Here is a 21,853-nt window from a genome sequence, read left to right as displayed (position 1 = left end):
TCTTCCCACAAAAAAAAAAAAAAAAAAAAAAAAAAAAAAAAAGGTCCATACATACATGCACACAAAGTAGTGCATACAAATGTCCAAGTTCATAAACTCCCTGAAGCCAAACCTCTCTTGACCCGTATTCTAGGCCTTGCATGCAGTAAAGTGAATTCTGCAGAGAAGCCGAAAGATTTATACACCCCACAGGGCTGGGAGATTATGGGAGTAAACTGTGTCAGCAAAAATTCTGGAGAAAACCTTGTAGCCTAGGAACAAGTTGTAAATCTTGAGGTCTCACTAGACAGTTTCCCTGGCAACTTAAGTCACTAGGCTGACTGAAGACTCTTGGCCCAAGTAAGAGCCACATGGCATGAATCCTGCACTCTGATAAGCCAGGTGCTGGGAGAAGCTGGTAGCACTGCCAAACTACAGCCACCACCACCAACAGCCAGACACTTACTGGTATAAACAGTTGAAGATACACACTGCCTGATGTACTTCATAAACCGGAGAAACAACAGCTAAATGGAACAACAGCTATAAATTGACTCCTAAAGGAGTCAAAGTGGGAGCAGGAACCGAAGTTGGTCAAACCATCTGGCCCGAGACTCTCCTAATCGCAGAGTGGCTTTGGATCAGTGAGGCATCACTGTGAGTGTGGACAGTGCGTCTCACACTGAGCACAGTAAGAGCCAATACTGGGGTCAGGAGGAATGGCGCAACACCACCCTCTGCAGAAGATTTCATGGGATTGTACCACGAGCCAAATAGCCAATGAAAACATGAAACGCTAATCGGTGAGCCAGGCTGCATTTTTCACTGTGGCACTGTGTGGGCAAAGCCTCGGAGACAACCTGGGAATGGGATGAGATGAGCCAAAGTGGTTTCCATGGAGAATGCTCCCAAAATCAAGAAACAAAGGCTTGGGGACTGTGCAGTGTCCAGAAAAGCTGCCTGTTGAGCAGTGCAACCTGTGATTGTCCCCACACAGAAGATGATGGAAGCCAGCAACTCTCCAGATCCCGTAGAAGACGAGAAATGGGATGCAGCTGAAGGGACCGGTTGGGTGAGGGTAAGAGTGTACAGAGAGAACTCCCCACTCCTGAGAACTGTCAAGCTTAGAACTAAGCTATCAATGGGACACACACATGAATGGTGCGACACCAGCCCCTAAATGTCAGGGAGGCAGGCGTTTTGGTGGAAACAAAATTTATTTTGTTTTTTAAACAAAAGAGGCCATAAGGGTTCTCTCGCAAACATATTTTGGACGGTCCACAAGTTAAACTACTGCCAGTGCAAACAGGAGAAAAATTACGGGTCCACAATCCTTTATCTGCAATTCTGAAATCCAAAACGTTCTAAAAACAGACATTTTTTTTCCCTAAGTGTGTGCAAATCATTTGGAAGCAAAAATCTGACCTGAAATGACATGAAGTTATTATAATCTTTACTTATCCCCATCTCATAAGAATAATCATGTCTTACTGAAGACACATTAACATGTCTCATTGCAAAGTGCTAACCCCAAGTCCCACTGGAGGCATTATATAATATAAAGTATAATAAGCAAAGAGTTTCCTCGAAAACTTGGGGTAGGCAGAATTGTGGACACACATCTCCTTTTCTATAGGTCAGTAAAAACAAAAGAAATGTTTGACCACCTGGAACAGAATGATTTTTTTTTTTTTTAAAGGAAGGCCAGGCGTGGTGGCTCACGCTTGTAATTCCAACACTTTGGGAGGCCAAGGTGGGCGGATCACAAGGTCAGGAGTTTGAGACCAGTCTGGCCCACAAGGTGAAACCCTGTCTCTACTAAAAATATAAAAATTAGCCAGGCATAATGGCACACTCCTGTAGTCCCAGCTACTAGGGAGGCTGAGGCAGGAGAATGGCTTGAACCAGGGAGGCAGAGGTTGCATTGAGCCGAGATGGCACCACTGCACTCCAGTCTGGGACAGAGCAAGACTCTGTCTTGGAAAAAATAAAATAAATAAAAATAAAAAAGAAACCTACCAGATCTCTTTAGCCTCCAGGTCGGAAGATGGCTTCGGGGAAATCTACGATATACATGTCCTCATGAGGTCCATGAACTAGACTACCCTTATGTTTCTAATTCTGAATTATAATTTACCTATTGTGTTTAGTTCTATTAGACACTGCTTCTGCACCCAGATAAATCCAAAGCAACTCCAGACTTTTCATTCGTGGAGTGAAATCTGGAAGCCTTTCTACTGTGATGGTCAATGATTTTCATTGCTAATACAGTCATTGGCTCCCCCTCCACGAGAATGTGAACTGGTAAACTTGATCTCTTTCATCTCTACAGATGTACAATTTTGGAGGGGGAGAATAAAACAAAGTTAAATGAAGATGATAAGTTTTCTTGGAGATTTGAATACTGTAGTGTTTTCAATGAACAAGAGAAAGGACTCTAAGATTTCTCATCAAATGATCTACTTTTCCTGTTCCATAATGGAAGGCTCATTCAGCAGGTTAACGGATAAGAAAGAAAGATTTAAAAGGGAATACACAATGGAATACTACTCAGCCATAAAAAGGAATGAATTAATGGCAGTTGCAGCAACCTGGATGGGATTGGAGACTATTATTCTAAGTGACGTAACTCAGGAATGGAAAACCAAATATTGGATATTCTCACTCAGAAGTGGGAGCTAAGCTATGAGGATGCAAAGGCATAAGAAAGACACAATAGACTTTGAGGACTCAGGAGGAAAGGGTGGGAAGGGTGTGAGGGTAAAAGACTACAAATTGGGTGCAGTATATATTGCTTGGGTGATGGATTAATCACCACTAAAGAACTTACTCATGTAACCAAAACCACCAGTTCCCCAATAACCTGTGGAAATACAAAATTTTTAAAAATAATAATAAAAGAAAGTACAGATGGTTTTAGCCAAAAAAGCCTGGATTCAAAGCCAGACAATACCATTTAATAGATGTGTAACCTTGGAAAGTTTACTTCACTGCGGCTGAATATCATCTCCAACCTAGAGAAAAACAATATTTTCTTCATAGGGTTTTTATGAGGATTAAATGACATGTAAAACATCTAATACATGGTAGGTACTCAATCTATGGTAGCTATTATTGTGGCTGTTGCTAGATTCGGGAGGTCAACAGTGCATGGCTTCACTTCTGATTTCACCAGATTGCCTGGCTCAGCAAATGCAGGGGATATTGACTTCATGAGCACAGAGCCAGTGGATAATAAACACACATAGCAACAAATCACATCGGTAAACCAATCTACCTCAGCTAATAACTGCTTTCCAGCCTCCTGCATTTGCTTTGTTAGAGGAACTAAACAGTTCCTAATGGCTATGGAACCGAATCATTTAGAAGATGGTGTATTTCATCAGCATTAGAGTTTCTGTTGAGAGCAGTGTGGGAGGCTGTGCAAAGCCACCTCTTTTTAAAGAAAGCTAAGCAAAAATAATCCATAAATCATGTGAGTACGTATTACAGGTGCTTATGTCACTTAGCACATTTTCTAAGGAGAGGCTCATTTCCCATTCATTGAAGTGACATTTACTGAGCATGTCCAACGTACCAGCTACCATATTAAGTGCTAGAGCACAAAAATAGTAAAAAGACATAGGCTGGGCATAGTGGCTCACACCTGTAAACCCAGCACTTCGGGAGGCCAAGGTGTAAGGATGGCTTGAGCCCAGGAGTTCGAGACCAACCTGGGCAACACAGCAAGATTCTGTCTCTACAAAAAAATTTTTTTTAATTTAGCTGGGCATGGTGGTGCATGCCTGTAGTCCCAGCTGCACAGGAGGCTGAGATGGGAGGATCTCTGGAGCCCCAAAGTTGGAGGCTGCAGTGAACCATGATTGCATCACTGCATGCCAGCCTGGGTAACAGTGAAACCCTGTCTCTTAAAAAAAAAAAAAAGAGAGAAAAACAAAAGACATGAGCCCTTCCCTCCAGGAACTCAGGCCTGTGGGTGAGACAGATGTATGTATGTGTTTTTTATGGCCCATGCTGGAAGTGCTAATGAGAGAGGGGTACACAGGATGACACAGAGGGCGACTACCCAAAATAGACACTTCCCGAGTGTAAGGTAGTTCCACGATGCTGGAATTATACACAGTGAACATGTGTTACTTTTGAAATCAGGAACAAAAAATGTAAAAGGAGAAACAAAGAACTCAAAGTCTAGTGGTGGAAACATTATATAACAAATATTCAAACAGTGGGATGAGTACCAAAATTCAGGAAGATCAGAGGGTTTTGAAGGGAGTATTCTTCCTTTAGAAAAAAGGAAGGGCTTCCATACTGCCTGGCGGTAAAGGCAACAAGGCAGGTTTCCCTGAGAAGGTGACACTCAGCTGAGACGGGGAGACTGAAGGGTTTGGCAGCAGGAGTGTAAGTGCGGTTTCTCTAGAGGGCAAACCGGCAATATTTCTCAGATTTTCAAATGTGCACACTCCTTGAACCAGATGTTCCTCTTCTGGTATTTCAGCTGAATGCAATGCTAGAAAACACACCAAAAGAGTCTTCGTAAAAATAAGTTTATCGTATCACTGTATGTAATAAGAAAACACTGGAAATAAATGTGCAGCAATAGGACACTGTTTAAATCATTTATGATATAGCCATACGCTAGAACAATAGAGTCATGAAAAAATATATCATTTATATATAGCAATTAAGTTTTAAAAGGTAAGTTATAGAATAGTGTATCCTTGTTTTTATAGAAATAATTTTACATATTTTTTACATATAAAAGTGTTTGCATATAAATAGAAAAAGCCTGAGAAGATAAACAACAAACCATTAACACTTAAGGGATATTAGGGCTGGTGGGGTAGGCGTGGGGAAAAGCAATTTCATTTTCTTATTTACTCTATATTCACATTTTTAACAATGAGAATATATTCCTTTTATATTTTAAAAATAATCTTTTTTGGCCAGGTGCAGTGGCTCATGCCTGTAATCCCAGCACTTTGGGATCATGAGGTCAGGAGTCTGAGACCAGCCTGGCCAACATGGTGAAACCCTGTCTCTACTAAAAACACAAAAATTAGCTGGGTGTAGTGGCTTAAGCCTGTAATTCCAGCACTTTGGGAGGCCAAGGCAGGTGGATCATCTGATGTCAGGAGTTCAAGACCAGCCTGGCCAACATGGTGAAACTCCATCTCTACTAAAAATACAAAAATTTATCCAGGCATGATGGTGGGTGCCTGCAATCCCAACTACTTGGGAAGCTGAAGCAGGAGATTCATTTGAACCCAGGAGGTGGAGGTTGCAGCGAGCCGAGATCAGGCCATTGCACTCCAACCTGGGCGTCAGGCAAAATTCCATCTCAAAAAATAATAATGGGCCAGCGCGGTGGCTCACACTTGTCATCCCAACATTTTGAGAGGCCTAAGCACGCAGATCATGAGGTCAGGAGTTTGAGACTAGCATGACCAACATGGTGAAACCCCATCTCTACTGAAAATACCAAAATTAGCCAGGCATGGTGGCACACGCCTGTAATCTCAGCTACTTAGGAGGCTGAGGCAAGAGAATCACTTGAACCCGGAAGGCGGAGGTTGCAGGGAGCTGAGATCACGCCACTCGCTGCACTCCACCCTGGGTGACAGAGCAAGATTCTGACTCAAATAATAATAACAATAATAATAATTTTTAAAAGAGTTTACTAACTGGAAAGTTATGGGTATAAAAGGACAGGGGTTTTAGAGAAGGCATCTGCTCAAAACAGCTTAGTACTGCTGTAATACAGGAGTCACATGAGTCCAAGAGACAGGATTGAAGGAAGACTTTGAAGAAGAAACAAATGTGGCGTGTTTCAACTTGGAGGGAAGGGAGGAACAGTTCTGGAGCATGTGCGCAAACAGTAAAAGTACAGTAGCTGAAGGATGGTGTTCAAAGACACAGGGCACAGCAGAGAAGGGGATTCCAGGATCCTCAAGAGAGGGAAGCAGCTGTCGCATTCTACAGAACGCATCTGAAGAGAAGTGCATTCTTTTAAAGGAGAGCATCTGTGAAAAACCAAATTTTCACTAAATATCTGCTCTAACTTGCTTACTTTGGCCAAAGAGAAAGTCAGAGGGAGAGAGAACTTTATTTTTTTTTCCTGAGCAGAACACCAGGGAACACAAAGAATATTTTATTGACAAACAAGCTAGATGAAATGATTAAAGTGTCCATTACAAATACCAGTGGCACAATGGAAAAGGGCCCTTTAAAAAAAAATTATTTCCACAGGTTTTTGGGGAACAGGTGGTATTTGGTTACATGAGTAAGTTCTTTAGTGGTGATTCATGAGAAGATTTTGGTGTAGCCATCACCAGAACAGTATATACTGGACCCTATTTGAAGTCTTTTATTCTTCACCCCCTTCCCACTCTTTTCTTTCCCCTGAGTCCTTAAAGTCCAGTGTCATTCTGATGCCTTTGTATCTGCATAGCTTAGCACCCACTTATGAGTGAGAACATACACTGTTTGATTTTCCATTCCTGAGTTACTTCGCTTAGAATCATGGTCTCCAATCTCATCCAGGTTGCTGTGAATGCCGTTAATTCATTCCTTTTATGGCTGAATAGTATTCCATCATATATATATATATATATATATATATATATATATGTATATATACATATATATATGTGTATATATATATACATATATATATGTGTATATATATGTATACATATATATATATGTGTATATATATGTATACATATATATATATGTGTATATATATATATATATATATATAAAACAGTTCCTTTATCCACTCATTGATTGCTGGGCATTTGGGTTGATTTCAGATTTTGGCAACTTTGAATTCTGCTGCTATAAACATGCGTGTGCAAGTATCTTTTTTGTATAATGACTTCGGAAAAGGCCCCTTTCATCCAAGGCAAGTTTTAGACTAAATTGTTCTTCCTCTACACCCCAGCTCCCCCTTTCTGGGTTTTCTTTCCTCTTGGTAGATCTCACTTCATTCCCTTTCTGAAACCTAATCCTCCTCCAGAAAGATCCCAAAAGATGTAACGTTTTACATTAGTAAGACATGTGGACTTCTGTGTGAGTTTATGATCATTCTTCCCTTTCAATATATTTTAATTCTGGGCCCTAGCTCTAAATAAAAAATCATTCATTTAGAGCCCATTTTTTTTTTTTTTTTTTTTTTTTGACAGAGTCTCGCTCTGTCACCAGACTGGAGTGCAGTGGCATGATCTCAGCTCACTGCCATCTCTGCCTCCCAAGTTTAAGTGATTCTCCTGCCTCAGCCTCCAGAGTAGCTAGGACTATAGGCGTGCACCACCACACCGAGTTAATTTTTTTTATTTTTAGTAGAGACGGGTTTTCACCATGTTGGCCTCATTAATCTAATCTATTCTAGACAAGAAACTAGGTAATTCTGCTGCAAAAATATCCCTCCGGTGATTAAATTCTTTCTTTGGCTGTCTACATCCACCAAATTAACTCAAGAACTCTAAACTCGATTTCCTATTGTGTTGTGTTAATATTATTTTGGCAGGTTTGAACGTAGAGGACCTGAGCATCTCACCATTTATCCCTTCCGAAAGGAGGGTCTAAAACTAATGCCCTTCTGATCGTTGAGGGGGGAGATCAGAAATGGCACAGTTCAAACACTGCCCTGCTTTTGAGCTGCAGCTTCTATTAGGAAATGTTATGTTTTGTTTTGTTTTGTTTTTTCTTTTTTTGAGACGGAGTTTCGCTCTTGTTACCCAAGCTGGAGTGCAATGGTGTGACTTCGGCTCACCGCAACCTCCGCCTCCTGGGTTCAGGCAATTCTCCTGCCTCAGCCTCCTGAGTAGCTGGGATTACAGGCACGCGCCACCATGCCCAGCTGATTTTTTGTATTTTTAGTAGAGATGGGGTTTCACCATGTTGACCAGGATAGTCTCGATCTCTTGACCTTGTGATCCACCCACCTCGGCCTCCCAAAGTGCTGGGATTACAGGCTTGAGCCACCGCGCCCAGCCCGAAATGTTATGATTTAAACTGCTTTAAGTTGACTTTACATTTCCCAATCTAAAAAATAAGTAATTTTAAGGCATCTGGCAACTGATAGGGAGAGAAATGTATAGAGGGTTAATTTTCCTACACTATAAATATTTGAAATAACAATACAAACACAAATAGACTGCAAACTTTTTTTTAAGTCTAACCTCACTAGTAAGATCACATGAGTTACTATTTTTTACCTATCAAATGGGCAAAAAAGTTTTAAATTCTTCCCAGTGTAGGAGAGTATTTAAGAAAGCAGATGCTGGTAGGAGTACAGATTGCAACATTCTTTCAAAGGAACTTGAAATCTTGTTTAAAACATTTGTCTAATGAGCAGACCTTATGATTCAGCAATTCTGTTTCTAGGAATGTGTCCTAATAAAATGAACAAGGATACAAAGAAACACGTACGAGATAATCTTCCTAGTGATGCCTCCAATAATAAAAGCTGCTAGAACTACAAATGTCCATTCATAGTGAGCTGTGAGTAACTTATGTTATAAAATGGAATAGTATACAGTCATTAAAACTGATAACACAGTTATTTTGATTTGGAAATATATTTATGTTATTAAAGAAAAAGGTAGGTTATGAAACTAAATACTATATGGCATTGATGTCAACTTTGTTAAGCAATACATACATACACAATGAACAAAAATGAAAATGTGTGAAGCAATTTATGCGCGCGCGCACACACATGCACACACACACACACACACACACACACACACACACACAAATTGGAAAAGTGTCTCTAATTCTCTTTAAAATACTCCAGCACAAACAGTATGGTATATAGGTGTGTTGAGTCTTAATTTATACTCTCGGGCCAGTTGCTTAGTATTTGAAAGACTTTAACAAAAAACTGGTATTCCAGAGGTGGTTATTATAAGGCTTCAACTGCCTTTAACAAACATTAGAGGGTTTTTTAAGAAGCACAGTGGATATAAGAAATGATTTTGATGCAAATAGGCATTCAAAATACAGTTATGCACTGCTTAATTATGTTTTAGTCAATGGACTTCATAGACAACGGTGGCCCCATAAGATTATAATGGAGCTGAAAAGTTCTCCTCCCCTAGCGACCTCGCAGCTGTCATCATGGTGCAGCGTAATATATTACTCATGTGTTTGTGGTGTTGCTGGTGTAAACAAACCTACTACTCTGCCCTTGGCCAGGCGCAGAGGCTCAAGCCTATAATTCCAGCACTTCGGGAGGCTGAGGTGGGCGGATCACAAGGTCAGGAGATCGAGACCATCCTGGCTAACATGATGAAACTCCGTCTCTACTAAAAATACAAAACAATTACCCAGCATGGTGGCACGCACCTGTAGTCCCAGCTACTTGGGAGGCTGAGGCAGGAGAATCGCTTGAATCCGGGAGGCGGAGGTTGCAGTGAGCTGAGATCACACCACAGCACTCCAGCCTGGGCGTCACTGAAAGTTGCAATTTCCGAGGACCTGACATAACTGATTTTACCACAGATAATTGATATCAACAAGAGTTAAGTTCTTACAGCCTATTTCTGATCACAAAAAGATCGCAAAGCTTCTAAATAAAAACCAAAACATTTATAATATTAAACACTGAAATAAATGTGAGCTATACATACATTTAAGGAAGGTTAATAAACATAGGAAGGTAATTATTTGCCCAGTTATTCCTGTTCAGGGTCAAGGGTGGCTGGAGCCTGTCCTGGCAGCTCAGGGTACAAGGTTGGGACCCATGCTGGACAGGATGCATCCCCTAGCAGGGTGCACTCAGACCCCCACACACACTCACTCAGGCTGGGACCACATGCCAGTTAACCAAACATGCACATCTCTGGGATGTGGGGGGAGACTGAGGAACCTGCAGGAAACCCATGCAGAAGCCGGAGGATGTCGAAGCTCCACACAGTGGCCCCAGCAAGCAACAGAGTTTCTCATCAAGGTGACAGTGAAATGACACTGAGTGAAATGACATCATTGGAGGACTTACTGTGTATGGGTCAGCTGGAAATGCTGTACAGGCCACTCTGCCTTCTTATGACCAGGGTGTGAGAATTCAGCAACTTCAGCAGCCTCTATCTCTCTAGCCCTATGTGATGGAGAAGTCTGTGGCCTGAGCTACTCTATGAGGTTATCTTGATGCTACGGCTGCAACACAGCTGCTGCACGTGGCACAGGACAGCCTTTCACACAAGGTGCTTGTCCACGTGGCTGAAAGGCAGGAGCTTGGGCCTCCAGCACAGTTTACAGCACAGGCTGTGTGCCTGCTTGCTCATGCCTGTTTGTCCCTGTAGCAGAATTGGTTTGAGAACTGCTCTTGCTTTCTTCCCTCACCCTTAGAGAGGTTGTGGGGTAGAGATCTGTAAATCACTGGAGGCCCCTGGTATCGACCATAAATCACCTATTAGCTGTGAACCACGAAACTAGCTTAGGTCAGTTTACCACAAAGGCTGTAGTATGCCTGAACTTCAGCAGTGATTATCCATAGATGGTGGGATTATACTATTCCAACGCCTGTCCGCCAACTCCCTTTGTGCTTACATGTTTTCTAATTCTTCCTATAATAAATATGTATTTGTACGAGGCGGGTGGATCACTTGAGGTCAGGAGTTCAAAACAGCCCGGCCAACATGGTGAAACCCTGTCTTTACTAAAAATACAAAAAATTAGCAAGGCGTGGTGGCAGGTGCCTGTAATGCCACCAGATTGGAAGGCCGGGGCAGGAGAATCACTTCAACCTGGGAAGCGGAGGTTGCAGTGAGCTGAGGTCCCGCACTGCACTCCAGCCTGGGCGACAGAGAAAGACTCTGTCTCAGATAAATAAATAATAAATAAATAAATAAATAAATAAATAAATGTACTTGTATTATTTAAATAATAAATAAATAACAAGAGACTTAAGTAAACTGCACAGACAGGACTGTCACCACCTGCTGGCAAAAACGGAGAAAGAGCACCGGAGGTGAGTGTGGACCGCTTCACAGCAGAGCCAGCGGCTTGCAGTTAGGTTTTTCAGTTTCCGGTTGTTTTTAACTTCTACGTATAATGTTTGGATTTTAGGGAGGGGAGAAGATCACTCCTCTTGAAGTATGTTATCTTGAAAGAGTTCTGATTTTCAAAAGCAAAATATAGTTCTGCTGACCATGGTTTCAGTCTGAGAGAAAAATCATAGTCCCTGCTGCATGTAACATTAGTCATTTGGTCATCTGTCAAATAGTTTGTATGTTCTTAAAGATTTCTCCCAAATATCAATATATAAAGAAAAGTAGACATCTACTGTAATCTTTTTTTTTTTTTTTTTTTTTTTGAGATGGAGTCTTGCTCTATCACCAGGCTGGAGTGCAATGGCATAATCTATCTCAGCTCACTGTAACCTCTGCCTCGTGGGTTTAAGCAATTCTCCTGCCTCAGCCTCTCCAGTGTCTAAGATTATAAGTACCCCCCCCCCCACTACACCCAGCTAATTTTATATTTTTAGTAGAGATGAGGTTTCACCATGTTGGCCAGGCTGCTCATGAACTCCTGACCTCACGTGATCCACTCGCCTCGGCCTCCAAAAGTGCTGGGATTGCAGGCATGAGCCACCATGCCCGGCTTACCACAATCTCTTTGGCAAAGACATTTATTAAGTGATGAATATAGATTAGATCTGAACTCTTAGCTTTCTGTCTGCAGTGCCTCCTGGCTTTCTACCACTGCCTTGCGGCATTCACAAACTCCCATCAGTATCATCTTCTGCCACTATTGTACAGCATTCCCTGCGCAGAAAGTGTAAAGGCATTCCTTACCAATGCTATTTTCCAAGAACTGTGTGATAATCTAGGGATTTGCTTCATAGGGCACTATGCCCCAAACAAAACATTTTCCCGATTCTGTTCATCCTTTTGTTACTTCAAGCTGATGTATCCTTACCCTCTCCCCGACAACCCATGCCATCTCTTGGAGCCCAAATCAAAGGCATTTTCAACAAGGCTTTCCTTAATTTCTCCACCTAGAATTAAATGTTTCTTCCTCTGTGGTTCTCAAGTATTTTATTGATCTTTTTCTTTCTCTCTCTTTTTTTTTTTTTTTTTTGAGGCAAAGTTTCACCCTGTCTCCCAGGCTAGAGTGCAGTGGCACAATCTCTGCTCACTGCAATTTCCACCTCCTGGGTTCAAGTGACTCTCCTGCTCCAGCCTCCCCAGTAGCTGGCATTATAGGTGTCTGTCACCACGCCCGGCTATTGATCTCTTTCTTACTGTACTTTTCACTTTAACTTACACGATGCTATGATAATTGAGTTGTATACACGAGTAGACATGGAGCCAAACCAGTCATATAGCAGCCTCCCATGATGCCTGACAAATGACAGTTGCTCCATAAACATCCACTGAGTATTTGATGAGTCAAAGGTATTGATCTTTGATTAGAAGGCCCAGGTTTGAACATTAACAGGGGCCACTGACTTAGATATGCATAAACACACATGTACACTATGGACAACCAGCTTGCTTGGATGGTGATAAATGATACTAACCACAGTAAGTATCTAACTACGATGTCACCACAGTCACCAGCTTCAAATGAGAAGCCAAAGGCTGATCATGGGTTATAACAAGTATTAGTCATTTTAAAAGTCTGCTTCTTTGGATGTTTCTAATTAGGCAGTTGCCACAACGGATAACAATTGGTAAGGCCATAATCTCTCTGGTCTTATGATCTCTGCTAAATTTCTAATGGGGACCTAAGAGTCCTAGCCGCAGGTTTGGGTTCTATAAGCAAAGCAAACTCAGCAAAGACACCAACATCAAGAAAAGGCAGCCGCTGCGCTGCAACAGGCTAACTGCTTTCCAGACGGGTGCCTGGGGCTCAGGGACCTCCCTGTGCTCAGCAGTACCTGACTGGTGGATCCCTCCACCAATGACCTGTCCATCTCTCCTTTGCCAACCCCTGTTCTCCTCCTTGCCCAACCCCTGACACCACCTATCTCAGAAAATAGGGAGGCTGCTGCCCCCTGGATGCTCATCCTGCCATCTACGAGCCACCATCCTCAGACCCTTCCCATCCCTGTCCTGTCTCCAATGGAAGAAGCACCCCCAACCACTTCCCTCTACTCCCCTGTCTCTCTCTCTCCTTTGACACTCCTTATACAGTGCTCATCATATCTAGAAAATTTTTTTTCAATATGGTACTTGTAATCCCTATTTGAAATAAAGGGAAAACAACACACAAATGCTTTTTGCTTTAGGGTAGTATGCATGACACATCTGCATTGGAATGGGGACCATCACACACATACACGTGTGCACGCACAAGAGTGGGACCATCTGCTCTCATATTATCCACACAGGAGACAAACAAGATTTTACTGGCAACTAATAATCCACTCTATGTGCTGGAAAGGACCATAAAGGTCCTCTAATAGCAGCAAGCCCAAGACTTTTGGATTCTAAGGCAGGTAAAATTACACGGCCCACACCATATGGCTAAATAACGAAAACAGAGGGAACAGCATGGAGCTGCCAACACTACTACATTTAAGGGCTTTTTTTCCTTCTTTGAAATAGTGTCTTGTTCTGTTGCCCATGCTGGAATGCAATGGTGCAATTCCAGCCCACTGCAACCTCCACCTCTCAGGTTCAAGAGATTCTCATGCCTCAGCCTCTCAGATAGCTGGGATTATAGGTACACACCACCACACCCGGGTAATTTTTGTATTTTTAGTGGAGTTGGGGTTTCACCACGTTGGCCAGGATGGTCTGGAACTCCTGACCTCAAAGCGACCCACCCACCTCAGCCTCCCAAAGTGCTGGGATTACAGGCGTGAGTCACTGCGCCCAGCCAGATTTGGGGACAATTTTTTAAAAATCATCATCTGTTTGGGGAATGGATACTTTAATCTCAAAAAAGAACATGCTATCACAACAACAATGAATCAATTTAGTGTTGGGAGAAATGCACTTCATTGCATTTACTTTTCATGGTCCTGCACTAGTTTGGGGATGGACTCAGGAGTGCTGCTTGGACTCCAGTGACCCTTTAGGTAGTCCAAAAACTTCAAACACTTCAAAACCCAAAATTTCAGTAATTCAAGAACCACCATTATATCATAACTGTACCATTATTTCCTGAATATTTCTCATTAAATATACTCACATTTTTACTTATATAGTTTTATTTTAAAAGGAGACTTTGCATCACTTCCATAAAAGAAAAATCAATATCATGTGTCACAAATAAAAGGTAACCTAAGAATAAATGCAATAGAAGCAAAACGTGTTATCAAAGCCCAGTTAGAGAGCGTTGCTGGCTGAGGCCTGATCTCTCTGTGTAGACCAGGGAGGCTGGCGGACAGCAGTGATTAAAGATTGTCATCAAACCATACTTCTCACTTTAACAACATCAGAGGGATTGAAAGTAAATTGAAAATAAAAGTATTTTCACCCCAGGTAATACAATATTATCTAGAGCTAGGCTCAGGGACCACCTAAAGTCATCTCCAGTGGTTCGTAACCCACTCTTAGAGTAACACAAATTGTGATACTTTGGTGCATGAATATTGCTAATTCATCCAGCTATTTGACATATTTATTGAGCACCTACTACATTCCAAGCACTGTACACAACAGAAGGAATGAATAAAGCAGGATGGTACTTCTTGCAAACCTTCCAGTACTGAAACAAACATTAAACAAGTGGTTGCATAAATTATATTTGTGTATATTTGTGTTTTATATATATGTATACATGTTGTATGCATATATATGATATACATGTGATATGTGTGTCTATATGCATCAATTTGGTAAACGGTTGGTTGGTTGGTTTTGAGATGGAGTCTCACTGTGTTGCCCAGGCTGGAGTCAGTGGCACAATCTTGGCTCACTGCAACCTCCACCTCCCAGGTCCAAGGGATTCTTCTGCCTCAACCCCCTGAGTAGCTGGTACTATAGTTGTGTATCATCATGCCCAGCTAATTCTTTGTATTTTTAGTAGAGACAGGGTTTCATCATGTTGGCTAGGCTGGTTTTGAACACATGACCTCAAGCCATCTGCCTGCGTTGGCCTCCCAAAATGCTGGGATTACAGGCATGAACCACCACGCCTGGCCCAATTTGGTAAGTTTTGTAAAGGAAAAATACAAGATGTTACGGCATAGTTTCACAGGAGGGCCGTCTTTAGGTAAGGGGCCACGAAAGACGTATAGACAGGAGATTGTAACAAACTGAGGCTTAAAGGAAAACAAGCTTTAGCATCTTGAGAGGGTGCGTGGGGGTAAGCTCCACACAGAGGTAATGATGTAGAAAAGGTCTGGTCCCTTTGGGAAATTGAAAGACATGTGGTGAGCGGGCAGCACACAAGAGGGAGTGGAATAAGTGTGGGGGAAAGTAGTCTCCTAACCTTTGCCTAAAGTGACCAGAAACTTTCTAGCTCTCTCTGCAAAGATGGTCTTCCATCTTTGTATATCTCCCTAGAAATGTTTCCTATACTAAAGAAAAATCTCTCTCTGTTGTTTTCACACACTAACAAATCAGTTCAACATCTTTGCATTATGTGCAGAGAAAGTATAATTCCTCTTCCACGTGACAGCTTCCAAGTATCTGGAGATGGCCAAGTGTTATTCCAGAACCTTCCCTTCCAGGATGAACACCACCAAAGTTCCCATGCTCTCTATTGTCTGTGTACCTCTTAAGAGGAAGGGTGGCTGGGCACGGTGGCTCAAGCCTGTAATCCTAGCAGTTTGGGAGGCTGAGGCAGGTGGATCACCTGAGGTCACAGTTCATGACTAGCCTGGCCAACATGGTGAAACCCCATCTCTACTAAAAACATAGAATTAGCCGTGTGCGGTGGTGGGCACCTATAATCTTAGATACTTGGGAGGCTGAGGCAGGAGAATTGCTTGAACCTGGAAGGCAGAGGTTGCAGTGAGCCGAGATCACGCTATTGCATTCCAGCCTGGGCAACAAGAGCGAAAGTCTGTCTCAAACAAAACAAAACAAAAAACAAAACAAAACAAAACAGGAAGGCAGATTTTCCAATGTCCATTTCTGTTATGGGACTTCAATTTCCTTCTCCACATATAATCCAAAATTTATTTTCAGCCTTGGTTGTTTGTTGTTGGGGTTTTTTTATTCTTTGTTTCTAACTGCCCTTTTGGAAAACACCCAAAAAGTTATGGTCAGGCCTGAATTCCTTGAGAAGTAGGAAATTCTCAAATGCATGCCATCAGAAATATTTATTTCTTCTTTCATGTCTCTTTCCTGCACCTTGGAAGGCGAATTCCATTCACAGGGGGAAGGGAGGGGCCCTAAGGAACTTTTTCCAAATAACGGATTGGTGGCGAACACTCATCTAGGCTAAACTCAAAGACATGCCCAAAGTTTGTGATAGAAAAATTAAATACAATATTTTCTATATGAATGTATCTTCCATTTGCTTGGAGGGGGTACAGGAATGCTACATTCAGGGAAGGTGAGAATAATACAAAGTCCCCGCTCTTGACTGCTGTGGCTACAGACCCGGATTCCCTTGAAACGAGGACAGGGTGCTGGGGTGCTGCTGTGTAAGCAGGGCACTCTGCCAGGCTCAGATCACCACCTCCTCTTTGAAACTGGCATGGAAAAAGACAAATAAGAGCTTCATGAATAATATAGCAGCCCCGACATGCTGAACGCACATTTCATCCAAATATATGCACAGTTCAGCCAAGTAAGTCGGTCTCTCCACATCCTCACCCTTCCCTCTCTCCTCCTTCCCTTCAGTGCTCTTTCACCACATTCGCCAGATTTCTAGGTTTTCTTGCTGCCTCCTATTGGGGCTGCTTTCAGATTTCCCATTACACCTAAAGCCTTCTCCTCTGCCGGCCTTTCAGCTCTGTGACTGCAGCATTGCCCATTAGGAGGCCATGTGTGGCCCAAGGGCAGCAGGTGAAATTCAAAGCAGCTAAGTTGCTTCTCCACATCGGTGCTGATATGTTGGAGGTAGACAGCCAAAAAAACTGAACATAATAAAGTCTGGTTTAAGAGCGTCTGTTGCTTTTCTTGGAAAAGTCTATCCTTTCTCATTAGCCTGCCTGTAAGAGCTCTACCTCTGCACATAATCAATCGGAAGAAATAATATTCAGAAAAAGTTTTCAAATATGAGTGAAATAACCTTGCAAACAGGATTAAAACTCAGCAGAGTGTAGTGCCAGACGCAAGCCTTCTCTTTCACGGGGAGTGCCCCTTATGTAAAGCAGCAGGAAACGGGGCTGGCCATGAAATTACCAACTCCTGAGGGCAGAGACCACATCTGCTCATCTTTATGTTCCTTCAGTGGTTGATGCAACCTACAGATTCGTTGTTCAACAAAATATGCTGCATGCATTTGATTCTTAAAAAGAAGAACATATGCAGGCACTGAAAAATAGTGATCTTCTGGGTGGTAAAGCGATGGTGATTTTGATTTGCCTTTTCCACAGGTTCCTGATTTTTTCCAGTGAATACGAATATATTTAGTGAGAAAGTTATTAAACAGGAGATTTTTAGAACTGGAAGGGAACAGAGAAATTAGTCCGATTCTCTTTTTCCTTACATGTGGAAACTGAAGCTCAGAGAAGCTAACGACACATCCAAAGCCATGGAGCCTGTTAACGAGAAGGCTGAAAGAAACCAGGCCATTCACGTTTCTCTGCCTTTGTTCCCCGATACATGCCCTTTGCCTTTCCTCAAAGACGGTTTAGCTAACAGTCTAATCTAATGTTTTGAAAAGCCTCGGATCCAATTTAAAAGCAAACTGTGCTATCCAGTGAGCTTATTCTCCAGAGAAGACATTACCTTAAAGTACAAAGAACAGTTTAAAAGTCATTAAGTGGGCAGGGCACGGTGGCTCACGCCTGTAATCTCAGCACTTTGGGAGGCTGAGGCGGGCGGATCACGAGGTCAGGAGATCGAGAGGATCCTGGCCACCATGATGAAACTCCCTCTCTACTAAAATCCAAAAAATTAGCTGGGAGTGGAGGCACATACACCTGTAATCCCAGCTATTGAGGAGGCTGAGGCAGCGGAATTGCTTGAACCCAAAAGGCAGAGGTCACAGTGAGCTGAGATTGCGCCATTGCACTCCAGCCTGGCAACAGAGCAAGACTCCATCTCAAAATAAATAAATAAATAAATAAATAAAAACGCATTAAATATAACATCCTCTGCTGCTGTTACAGCAGAACGCTTGGCCGCTTCTTAACGACAGATGGCCCCGTGCATTGACACACACCTCAAAACAGCCTCTGTAAGTGAGCTTATCATCCGAGGAAGGCAGAATGGTGAACATCACAGAAAAGGGGGAGTCTGTGCGTGGGTTGGCGTCTCCAGAAGGGAGAAGACTTAAGAGATATTTACTGTGGGCTGATCTTCCACCAAACTTTCATTGGTGTGTGAATTTCAAACTTCTTATCATAAAAATTTCAAACATACAAAAGAGAGAATATTAAAATGGATTCCATGTAACCAGAATGCAGCTTTATTAATCATTAACTTAGGGTTACCCCTCAGCCACTGCCTCCCTCCCCATGGGTAATTTTGAAGTCAATCCCGAACATTAAACATTATACCATTTCATCTATAAGTACTTTAATATGTAGCTCTAAAAGACAGGGACCTTTAACATAAATATTCAAATGTCATAACGCCTAAAAAATTGATAATAAATCCCTGATACAGTCAAATAACCCGCTTGTCCTCCACTTTTCCTGCTTACCTCACAAAAATGTTTAAGGCTGGTGTGATCTGTCAGGCACTGGGTATCATCTCAGTTAATCCTGACAATGACACTATACGGGGGGTTAAGGTGGCCTGGGGGAGCAAGACACACAATCAGTTTAGAGACACAGGCAGGAGCCTCATTCCCTCAGGCTCTAGACACACGGGCTGCTCTTCTTTCTCCTTCAAAACCCAAGCTTGTTCTCACTTTAGGGCATTTTCTTATGTTTTTTTCTGCCTGGTTTTTCCATGGCTGTGAACTCCTCCCAGATCGTCCCTGACTGCCCTGCCACTCGCTATTAAAATACCCTGGCTTATTTATGTTCCTCGTAACATTTGATACTATCTACAATTCTCTTGTTTTCTGCTTGTCTTTCTTTCCAACAGAATAGACGCTCCACCGGCCAGGTATGGTGGTTCACGCCTTTAATCCCAGCACTTTGGGAGGTCAAGGTGGGCAGATCACCTGAGGTTGGAGTTCAAGACCACCCTGACCAACATGGAGAAAACCCTCATCTCTACTAAAAATACAAAATTAGTCGGGCATGGTGGTGGTGGGCGCCTGTAGTCCCAGCTACTCAGCAGGCAGAGGCAGGAGAATCGCTTAAACCTGGGAGATGGAGGTTGCAGTGAGCAGAGATCATGCCATTGCACTCCAACCTGGGCGCAAGAGTGAAACTTTGTCTCAAAAAAAAAAAAAAAAAAAAAAAGAATAGACAATCCATGACAATCAGCTCCTTGTCTGTGTGGAGTTGCGGCTTCTGTACCTACAGCCCTCACACAGATTCTGGCAATGGTAAGTACTCCATGGTTGTGTGATGTGTGGAGTAACACATGCCTGCAAACACAACAGGTATCTGTTGAATGAAATAATGCACACACACCAACATGAGAGAAAGAACAGCCTCGTTTCAGCTGAGCTCCACTCTTCGGCTCTCAGGCACTTGGCCGAGGCCTTTACCCAAACTGCACTTTTATGACGTTCTATTGTCAATGGTCTTTTATAACTACAAAGGCAGTATGTGTTCACTGTAGAAAATTTGGGAATCCACAACAAACACAAACCTGAAGATTCAAATAGCCTAGAAATAGCCACTGTTGACGGTGTTTTTATGCATAAATCATACAAAATCGGAGTCATGCTATTCTTCTTGATTGTGATCTACTCTTTTCATTTAACAATGTGGCATTAACATTTCAGAAGTCACTTAACTCTTCTAAAATGTATTGTTTCAAGGCTGCGTTGCATTCCATTGCACAACTACACAAGGCTGTCACTAATCCCACATTGTGGGGCATCATATTTGTTTCCTTTTCTTCTTGGCTACCATAAAAAATAATAATAAACATCCTTGCACGTTTACGTACATTTCCATTATTTTCTCCAGACAGATTCCATAAGTGGAATTGCCTGACAAATTGAAATACAAATTAGAGCATTTGTAAGTATTGCTAAATTGCTCTCTAGAACAACTACATCGATTAATACTCCCGCATCAGTGTCTAAAAATGTCCATCTCCTTTTCTCTTTACCAAATGGATGCTAATATTTTTAAAACATCTATAATACCATGTTGTGACTGCTAATCATCTATCTTTTTAATTAGATCACAGATTTCTTGTGAGTACTTTCTTTTACTTCTGTAATTACTCCTGATATGTAGCAGGCACTCATATCAGGAGTGGATGGATAGATGAACTGGATGAATTTTGTCAAGGATTACCAGGAAAAACACAGAGCTACAGGAACAAGTTGCCATTTTCCTGTTTCAAGAGCTCTCTTGCCCAGTTACGTGTGCACCTGAGCACAGTCCTCCCTCCCCGCTACGCCCTGCTGAGTATCCGTTTGCCTTTGGTTTGGGAGCATCAGGCGCACATCCCACCAGATCCAGCTCTCTCTCCCATTTAGCTTCAGCAGAAGAGGTAGCAGAATTACTAATTTCAGCTGACATGATGTTTACTGCTGCAAGTATCACTAATTAATGATTTAACCACAGAATAATAAGTCCTAGATTTCCCTTAGCAAAGCAAAACAGAGTAAACCCCACATTGGTCTACTCCACACTATCCAAGCCTACGGACGCAGAGACAATCACCAGGGGCTGAATCTGACCCAGAATTAGTGCTAGAAGAAATGCCAATAATGCCATGCTAGAGAGCTGCCTGCTACCCACTCACCCCATGTGCAGATCCCAGCTTGCCGGGCCTCAGGGAGCCCCCCGGGAATAGGAACAGGTTTTGTTTGTTGGTACAGCCCGTGCCCAGCACTGCTTGACATATGATACCTATTAAACATCTGGTGAATACACAGACACCAAAGAGAGGGAATAGAGGATGAAAAGATTCATGGAAGCCTGGGTGGGGAGATGGCAGCGTGAGGAGTATTCTCGGATGTTCTTCATGGTCATCCACGTGGAGGAGTGCAAATGGACACTCAGGGAAGAAACAGCTGGGGCCACAGCTGGGCAGCTATATAGCTTGTAAATTCTGGGATCCGGATTTGGTCTTAAGTCAGAAACAATTCACTCCCTTTGCCTGTCCTATGCTACCTTCCAACACTAGAGAAAATTGTTTAATACCCTCTATCTGAGAATTTGTGTTCAATAAATAATGTTTATTCTAATTTTAAAATTAAAATGCCTTGAATAATCAACTTAGATTCCAGCTATTGTGAAGAGGTTCTCACAGCAACATTTCCCACGAAATGGCCCTTAGACACTAAAGTGAGCCCTATACAGTAAATATATATATATGGAAGTAAGAACTATTATCTGCCTACACAAATTGACAGTAAAATCATAGATTTTCTGGGCTGGAAAGACAGAGAACAAAATGAAAAACGGACTCTCCAATGCATTTTTGCTTCTTAATGCATACCTTCTTTGGCTGTAGATAAGGTAACCATTTTAATGACACTGAATGCCAATAAGAGCTTACGTGCAAATACAGCAGAAGCAGCTATATGATTCATTCATTCATTTATTTGATGCTAGGCACTATGGAAACAAAAACAGTATGCTCCTCCCCAGTCTCATCGAGCTTCCTGTTAGCTGGGGAGATCCACAAGCACTCTATCGCAACAGCTCACAGAGGCCTATGCCCACTGGCTATGGAAGTTCTTTACCAGGCTTCTCAAGGAAGCG

At 42.3% G+C, this 21,853-nt stretch overlaps 1 protein-coding gene across 6 annotated transcripts in view; it reads right to left on the bottom strand.

Annotated features, from left to right (window-relative positions):
- Positions 1 to 21,853, bottom strand: part of TMCC3 (transmembrane and coiled-coil domain family 3) — a 382,147-nt gene that overhangs the window by 200,992 nt on the left and 159,302 nt on the right. The window lies entirely within an intron of this gene.

This window comes from Saimiri boliviensis, chromosome 7, assembly GCF_048565385.1.
Source record: "Saimiri boliviensis isolate mSaiBol1 chromosome 7, mSaiBol1.pri, whole genome shotgun sequence".
In the NCBI taxonomy this organism is placed as follows: domain Eukaryota; kingdom Metazoa; phylum Chordata; class Mammalia; order Primates; family Cebidae; genus Saimiri; species Saimiri boliviensis.
The sequence above is the reverse complement of the archived record's forward strand: the minus strand, read 5'-3'. Positions and strand labels throughout refer to the sequence as shown.